Source organism: Giraffa tippelskirchi, chromosome 6 (assembly GCF_054371585.1).
Source record: "Giraffa tippelskirchi isolate mGirTip1 chromosome 6, T2T-mGirTip1v1.2.pri, whole genome shotgun sequence".
Lineage (NCBI taxonomy): Eukaryota > Metazoa > Chordata > Mammalia > Artiodactyla > Giraffidae > Giraffa > Giraffa tippelskirchi.
The window spans coordinates 71,241,227-71,250,423 of NC_137280.1; the positions used below are offsets into that span (position 1 = coordinate 71,241,227).

At 47.7% G+C, this 9,197-nt stretch overlaps 1 pseudogene; it reads right to left on the reverse strand.

The window, feature by feature from the left end:
• Positions 1 to 349: 349 nt before the first annotated feature.
• LOC145510786 (protein CFDP2-like) lies at positions 350 to 5,069 on the reverse strand (annotated as a pseudogene).
• Between the last annotated feature and the right edge of the window lie 4,128 nt (positions 5,070 to 9,197).

Here is a 9,197-nt window from a genome sequence, read left to right on the forward strand (position 1 = left end):
GTTAGCAACTTTCAAATATGCAATACAATCTTGCTAAGTACAGTTGCAATGCGAAGTCCATTTTAAACATAGATTTCTGTAAGTTTGCAAAACAATCAATGAAAATGAAACCAGAAAGCAAGTAATCAAATGGGTGGTATATAAATATGGAAAAATACCTTGTAGCTAAAATTAATATGGCTGAATTTGGGGAAAGACAGAACTGTAGAATGCTTTTCCATTTCTACATTTATGTGAGTCATGAGTATAGACTGGATTACTCTTCTCAGTCCTTTCATCCTTTGTGTTGTTATGTGACTTCATGGTGCCTCCAAGTGAGATGTAAGTTCCACTCTCATTGGTTTTGGGCTTATCCGAGTGACTTGCTTTTACTGATGGAATGTTCACCAGCGTCTGGCTTGGGATCCTTGCATACGGGCCTCTCTACCATGAGAAGAGTGTGAGGTATGTTTCTGACATTCCTGGAGTGATAAAGCTCTGTGGTGCTCATGTGGCCATCAGTCAAAGCGTGGATTTTAGCCTGGCAGCCCCAGCCCAGGAAAGACCAGCCCAGAGCAGCCAAACCACTGACACGTGGATTGCTCCAGGACACTTCCTCAGATACAAGGAGCTTCAGAGGAAAAGAAGAAAACAAGCGAAAAAGAAAACAAACAAGAAAAATACGTTGCTGCTCTTTTTCTCTCTTCCCTTTTTTCCCCCAGGGAGACAAGCAGTTCCTGAGGCTGCTTGTCTATTTAGCGGGCTGCAGCCTCGTCAGAACATTAGTTTGCTTAACATGCCTCTACGAGACACTATCTGCTCACCACTGCCCTGATGCTTTCCTGTCAAACACTGATGGAGCCCCAGGGGAGGACAGTTGGGTGAAATACATGTCTAGTGGCAGTCACTGGAACCCAGCTGGCCCCCATCCGAGTCAGGAACCTCATGCTAAACCCTGGGAACCTGGCGGCCTCCACAGCCAGCATGTCTCTCTCCCCAGTGTGGCTCTGCCTCCAGGATCTCATCCATTACTGTGGGTTCGATTCAGGAGGTCTTGAATCAACAGACCTCTTCTCTGCCTTACAGCTTTTCTGATTGCAATTGAGTTGCTTAAACATTTTAGGGCTTGATATCTTAATTTGAAAAGGTAGAAAATTCCTGTCAAAAATGTTATGTTGATTGAACAAGTCAATAGCTTTAAAGCAATTAGCAGTGTATGTGACTCATAGTCAACACTCGGTAAGTGATATTCATGATAATGATTTATTTAACCTCATTTCCTACAACCTTGAAATTGTACCCTCATTTCAAATCTTATGAGTGGCTCTTCTAACACACTCAGGCAGGACATAGGTTTAGTACATTCATAATTATAATTTAGACTATTTTTGATAAATTTTTCAATTTTTTGTATCTATTGACCTTATCAAATTCTCCTTTAATTTATTTTCATTAAGGTTCCTGAACTTTAGATGCTTTTAATCATATGAAATGCAAATGAAGATACAATTGTTCCTTCTTTAATATTTATAATAGAAATTTTGTTTTTCTTATCTCATGGTGTTAGTTAGACCTTCTAAGACAGTGTTGAGTAAAGTAGCGATAGTACACATTTTCTTGATTTCTCACAGAAATCTAAAGCTTTAACATTTCACTATTTAATTCTTTTTATTGTTGTTGGTTTGTTGTTGTTTAGTCGCTAAGTCCTGTCTGACGCTTTTGCGACCCCATGGACTACAGCTGGCCAGGCTCTTCTGTCCATGGGATTTCCTAGGCAAGAGTATCTGAATGGGTTGCCATTTGCTTCTCTAGGGAATCTTCCTGACCCAGGGATAGAACCCACATCTCCTTCATTGCAGGTAGATTTTTACCAATGAGCCTCCTGGGAAGCTCTGTTTACTGTCACTTTTTGTAAATAACTATCGCAGTTAGATAAACTTACCTTCCTATTATTTACATAGTTTATACAACTTTTAAACTGAAGGTAGGCATTAATATTCATATACATTTTCTTTGATTATGTTGAATATTTTAATATACTACTTGATATGATTTGATAATATTCCATTATTAATTTTTTCAGTTCAGTTCAGTCACTCAGCCGGGTCTGACTCTTTGCAACCCCATGAACCACAGCACGCCAGGCCTCCCTGTCTATCACCAACACCCGGAGTCCACCCAAACCCATGTCCCTTGAGTCAATAATGCCATCCAACCATCTCATCCTCTGTCGTCCCCTTCTCTTCCTGCCCTCAATCTTACCCAGCATTAGGGTCTTTTCCAATGAGTCAACCCTTCGCATGAGGTGCCCAAAGTATTGGAGTTTCAGCTTCAACATCAGACCTTCCAATGAACACCCAGGATTGATCTCTTTTAGGATGGATTGAGTGGATCTCCTTGCAGTCCAAGGGACTCTCAAGAGTCTTCTCCAACACCACAGTTCAAAAGCATCAATTCTTCGGCACTCAGCTTTCTTTATAGTCCAACTCTCACATCCATACATGACCACTGGAAAAACCATAGCCTTGACTAGACGGACCTTTGTTGGCAATGTAATGTCTCTGCTTTTTAATATGCTGTCTAGGTTGGTCATAACCTTCCTTCCAAGGAGTGAGCATCTTTTAATTTTATGGCCACAATCACCATCTGCAGTGATTTTCGAGCCCAGAAAAATAACGTCAGCCACTGTTTCCCCATCTATTTGCCATGAAGTGATGGGACCAGAGGACATGATCTTAGTTTTCTGAATGTTGAGCTTTAAGTCAACTTTTTCACTCTCCTCTTTCACTTTCATCAAGAGGCTCTTTAGTTCTTCTTCACTTTCTGCCATAAGGGTACTGTCATCTGCATATCTGAGGTTATTGATATTTCTCTCAGCTTGTGCTTGATTCCAGCTTGTGCATCCAGCCCAGCATTTCTCATGATGTACTCTGAATATAAGTTAAATAAACAGGGTGACAATATACAGCCTTGACGGACTCCTTTTCCTATTTGGAACCAGTCTGTTGTTCCATGTCCAATTCTAACTGTTGCTTCCTGACCTGCATACTCTTTTCTCAAGAGGCAGGTCAGGTGGTCTGGTATTTCCATCTCTTTCAGAATTTTCCACAGTTTATTGTGATCCACACAGTCAAAGGCTTTGGCATAGTCAATAAAGCAGAAATAGATGTTTTCCTGGAACTCTCTTGCTTTTTCGATGATCCAGCAGACGTTGGCAATTTGATCTCTGGTTCCTCTGCCTTTTCTAAAACCAGCTTGAACATCTGGAAGTTCACAGTTTATGTATTGCTTAAGCCTGGCTTGGAGAATTTTAAGCATTACTTCACTAGCGTGTGAGATGAGTGCAATTGTGTGGTAGTTTTAGCATTCTTTGGCATTGCCTTTCTTTGGGATTGGAATGAAAACTGACCTTTTCCAGTCCTGTGGCCACTGCTGAGTTTCCCATATTTGCTGCCATATTAAGTGCAGCACTTTCACAGTGTCATCTTTCAGGATTTGAAATAGCTCAACTGGAATTCCATCCCCTCCACTAGCTTTATTCATAGTGATGCTTCCTAAGGCCCACTTGACTTTACATTCCAGGATGTCTGGCTCTAGGTGAGTGATCACACCATCATGATTATCTGCATCATGAAGATCTTTTTTTGTACATTTCTTCTATGTATTCTTGCCACCTCTTCTTAATATCTTCTGCTTCTGTTAGGTCCATACCATTTCTGTCCTTTATTGAGCCCATCTTTGCATGAAATGTTTGTTTGGTATCTCTAATTTTCTTGAAGAGATCTCTAGTCTTTCCCATTCTGCTGTTTTTCTCTATTTCTTTGCATTGATCGCTGAGGAAGGCTTTCTTATCTTTCCTTACTATTCCTTGGGACTCTGCATTCAAATGGCTTTATCTTTCCTTTTCTCCTTTGCTTTTCACTTCCCGTGTTTTCACACCTAAATATAAGGCCTCCTCAGACAGCCATTTTGCTTTTTTGCATTTCTTTTTCTTGGGGATGGTCTTTGTTCCTGTCTCCTGTACAGTGTCACAAAATTCCATCCATAGTTCATCAGGCACTCTGTCTATACGATCTAGTCCCTTAAATCTATTTCTCGCTTCCACTGTATAGTCATAAGGGATTTGATTTAGGTCATACCTGAATGGTCTACTGGTTTTCCCTACTTTCTTCAATTTAAATCTGAATTTGGCAATAAGGAGTTCATGATCTGAGCCACAGTCAGCTCCCAGTCTTGTTTTTGCTGACTGTATAGAGCTTCTCCATCTTTGGCTGCGAAGAATATAATCAATCTGATTTCAGTGTCGACCATCTGGTGATGTTCATGTGTAGAGTCTTTTCTTGTGTTGTTGGGGGAGGGTGCTTGCTATGACCAGTGTGTTCTCTTGGCAGAACTCTATTAGCCTTTGTCCTGCTTCATTCTGTACTCCAAGGCCAAATTTTCCTGTTACTCTAGGTGTTTCTTGACTTCCTACTTTTCCATTTCAATCCCCTATAATGAAAAGGACATCTTTTTTGGGTGTGAGTTCTAGAAGGTCTTGTAGGTCTTCATGGAACTGTTCAACTTCAGCTTCTTCAGCGTTACTGGTTGGGGCATAGACTTGAATTACCATGATACTGAATGGTTTACCTTGGAAACAGACAGAGATCATTCTATCGTTTTTGAGATTGCATCCAAGTACTGCATTTCGGACTCTTGTTGACTATGATGGCTACTCCATTTCTTCTAAGGGATTCCTGCCCACAGTAGTAAATATAATGGTCATCTGAGTTAAATTCACCCATTCCAGTCCGTCTTAGTTCACTGATTCCTAGAATGTCTATGTTCACTCTTGTCATCTCCTGTTTGGGCACTTCCGATTTGTCTTGATTCATGGACCTAACATGCCAGGTTCCTATGCAATATTGCTCTTTACAACATCAAATCTTGCTTCTATCACCTGTCCCATTCACAACTGGGTGTTGTTTTTGCTTTGGATCCATCCCTTCATTCTTTCTGGAATTATTTGTCCGCTGGTCTCCAGTAGCATGTTGGGCACCTACTGACCTGGGGAGTTCACCTTTCAGTGTCCTATCTTTTTGCCTTTTCATAGTGTTCATGGGGTTCTCAAGGCAAGAATACTGAAGTGGTTAGCCACGTCCTTCTCCAGTGGACCACATTCTGTCAGACCTCTCCACCATGACCTGTCTGTCTTGGGTGGCCCCATATGGCATGCTTTAGTTTCATTGAGTTAGACAAGGCTGTGGTCCATGTGACAGATTGGCTAGTTGTCTGTGACTGTAGTTTCAGTATGTCAGCCCCTTGATCCCCTCTCTCAGTGCCTACCTTCTTACCTGGGTTTCTCTTACCTTGGACGTGGGGTCTCTCTTCACTCTTCTCCAGCAAAGCGCAGCCGCTGCTCCTTACCTTGGATGCGGGGTAGCTCCTCTCAGACACCACCCCTGACCTTGAGCCTGGGGTGGTTCCTCTCGGCTGCTGCCCCTGACCTTGGGCCTGGGGTAGCTCCTCTTGGCCACCGCCCCTGACCTCTGGCCTGGGGTAGCTCCTTTCGGCCGTGAGAATTAATTTTTTACATCTAAGATAATAAGTAAAATGGATCTTGGGCTTACTCTTATTTTCTCATTCAGTAAATATTTATTGAAAACACATGAAGTGTTAGATATTTTGCTAAATACTGGGAATTCAGAGGAAAACAAAACATACATTTTCTCTGCCATCATGGAGCTTACAGTTTAACACATAGGATTCAAACGCTGTTGAATTGCAACAGCACAGGATTGCAATTGCTAAAACTGTAGTGCACTCCTGAGGATATTAGTGATGGAAATAGGTAACCAAGTCTAGGCAATGAAGCCAAATTCCCACAAAATTTTACTGAACCTAAGACTTGAAGTACATTTTGGAGAGAATGAGACAAAAGAAGAATGGAGGGAAGAAGGTTGGGACAGGTGAACACATACCAGTTGATTTGTTTAAGGAAAGACAAGCAGCCAAAGTGACCACTCAAAGCTGACCACTCTGAAAGGGACGCAGGGAGTCACATTGGGGTAACAATGCTGCACAACAGGATGAGGGTTGAGGTACAAAAGTGGTTCTACTGAAAAACTTGACCACGTCGACTTTAACTTGGTTCAGAGTTTAATTTTGAATTAAGGGTTTCTTAATTCACAAGACACTAAATATTTTCTGAGAAAAATAATTGAGTGGGCAGTCAAATACAAGGTCTGGCTCCCAGAACAGAGGAATGCTCTGAAGGTACAGCTTTGTGATCAAATGGCTCTAGTGATGATGTCTACCATCTGCTGGGATGACTTTCAGGCATAGTGTAAACTAATTTAGTTGCCTTATCATTGTGTCAGAACCTGTAAGTTTAATAAAAGAAGATTTCCAACATTCTCTCAAATATGCTACTCCTTCCCAGTTCAGGTGGCCGCCAATGATGTCGTCCTTTAAGCTTTCACCCACACTGCTTCTCTATCTCAGTTTTCCAACCAGTGTTCAACTTCTGGCTTTTCCTTGCAAATTCCTTTCATGTGTAATATCTTATCCCTTCTCTTGTCATTCTAGTTTAATCTGTCATCAGTGCTTCCCTACACTTTTCAATTGTCAAATAACTGGTCCCGCAACTGCCAATCTTCATTCCCTCAAATTTAACTTCTGTATTTCAAAACCACAAACTTTTAATACAGTTTGTCACTGAACAGCACAAGAGTGGTTACTGATTTAAAATATCTTATTTATTTTAAACGTTTTTTTATGAGGAACATTTGTAAAGCCTTTATTGAATTTGTTACGATATTGCTTCTGTTTTGTGTTTTGGTCTTTTGGCCGTGAAGCATGTAGTTTCTCAGCTCCGTGACCAGGGATAGAACCCACAACCTCTGCAATGGAAGGCAGTCTTTACCACTGGACTGCCAGGAAAGTCCCTAAAATATTTTAGATCCCATATATTTAATGCAAAAGGATTTAACCACAGAGTCTTCATTTGATGTAAAATATCTGAGGAAGATTCAAGAGGTTGAATATAATAAAAATACCACTATGTAGGATTGTTTTAAAATTAGGTAATCCTGATTTATCCTTCTTTCTGGAGTTATTTCTCCACTGATCTCCATTAGCATATTGGGCACCTACTGACCTGGGGAGTTCATCTTTCAGTGTCCTATCCTTTTGCCTTTTCATACTGTTCATGGGGTTCTCAAGGCAAGAACACTGAAGTGGTTTGCCATGCCCTTCTCCAGTGGACCACAATCTGTCAGACCTGTCCACCATGACCCATCCGTCTTGGGTGGCCCCACACGGCATGGCTTAGTTTCATTGAGATAGACAAGGCTGTGGTCCGTGTGATCAGATTAGCTAGTTTTCTGTAGTTTTAGTTTTAGTGTGTCTGCCCTCTGATGCCCTCTCGCAACACTTACCGTCTTACTTGGATTTCTCTTACCTTGGGCCTTGGGTAATTCCTCTTGCCGCCGCCACCGCTGCCGCCGGCCCCAGCCCCCGGCCTGGCCTAGCCCCTCTCGACTGCCGCCCCCGGCCCTCGGCCCCCAGCCCCCGGCCCGGCCTAGGCCCTGTCAGCTGCTGCCCCCAGCCCCCGGCCCGGCCTAGCCCCTGTTGGCCGCCGCCCCCGGCCCTCGGCCCGGCCTAGGCCCTCTCGGTCGCCGCCCCCAGCTCCCGGCCCCCAGCCTAGCGCCTGTTGGCTGCCGCCCCCAGATCCCGGGCCCCGGCCCGCCCTAGGCCCTGTCGGCCGCCGCCCCCGGCCCCCGGCCCGGCCTAGGCCCTCTCGGTCGCCGCCCCCAGCTCCCGGCCCCCAGCCTAGCGCCTGTTGGCTGCCGCCCCCAGATCCCGGGCCCCGGCCCGCCCTAGGCCCTGTCGGCCGCCGCCCCCGGCCCCCGGCCCGGCCTAGCCCCTCTCGGCCGCCGCCCCCGGCCCCCGGCCCCCGGCCCGCCCTAGCCCGTGTCGGCCGCCGCCCCCAGCCCCCGGCCCCCGGCCCGGCCTAGGCCCTCTCGGCCGCCGCCCCCGGCCCCCGGCCCCCGGCCCGGCCTAGCCCCTCTCGGCCGCCGCCCCCGGCCCCCGGCCCGGCCTAGCCCCTCTCGGCCGCCGCCCCCGGCCCCCGGCCCGGCCTAGCCCCTCTCGGCCGCCGCCCCCGGCCCCCGGGCCCGGCCCGGCCTAGCCCCTGTCGGCCGCCGCCCTCGGCCCCCGGCCCCCGGCCCGCCCTAGCCCGTGTCGGCCGCCGCCCCAGCCCCCGGCCCCCGGCCCGGCCTAGCCCCTCTCGGCCGCCGCCCCCGGCCCCCGGCCCGGCCTATCCCCTCTCGGTTGCCGCCCCCGGCTCCCGGCCCCCGGCCCCCGGCCCCCGGCCCCCGGCCCGGCCTAGCCTCTGTCGGCCGCCGCCCCCGGCCCCCGGCCCGGCCTAGCTCCTCTCGGCCACGCTTCTGCGCCGAGCCGTCGCAGCCGCCTCGCTTCTGCGCCGAGCCGTCGCAGCCGCCTCGCTTCTGCGCCGAGCCGTCGCAGCCGCCTCGCTTCTGCGCCGAGCCGTCGCAGCCGCCTCGCTTCTGCGCCGAGCCGTCGCAGCCGCCTCGCTTCTGCGCCGAGCCGTCGCAGCCGCCTCGCTTCTGCGCCGAGCCGTCGCAGCCGCCTCGCTTCTGCGCCGAGCCGTCGCAGCCGCCTCGCTTCTGCGCCGAGCCGTCGCAGCCGCCTCGCTTCTGCGCCGAGCCGTCGCAGCCGCCTCGCTTCTGCGCCGAGCCGTCGCAGCCGCCTCGCTTCTGCGCCGAGCCGTCGCAGCCGCCTCGCTTCTGCGCCGAGCCGTCGCAGCCGCCTCGCTGCGACCAGCAAGAATGATGGGATGGAGCCAAAGCAAAAACAATACCCAACTGTGGATGTGACTGGTGATAGACGCAAAGTCCGATGCTGTAAAGAGCAATATTGCATAGGAACCTGGAATGTTAGGTCCATGAATCAAGGCAAACTGGAAGTGGTCAAACAGGAGATGGCAAGAGTGAACGTTGACATTCTAGGAATCAGCGAACTAAGATCGACTGGAATGGGTGAATTTAACTCAGATGACCATTATATCTACTACTGTGGGCAAGAATCCCTTAGAAGAAATGGAGTAGCCATCATGGTCAACAAAAGAGTCCGAAATGCAGTACTTGGATGCAATCTCAAAAACGACAGAAAGATTTCTGTTTGCTTCCAAGGCAAACCATTCAATATCACGGTAA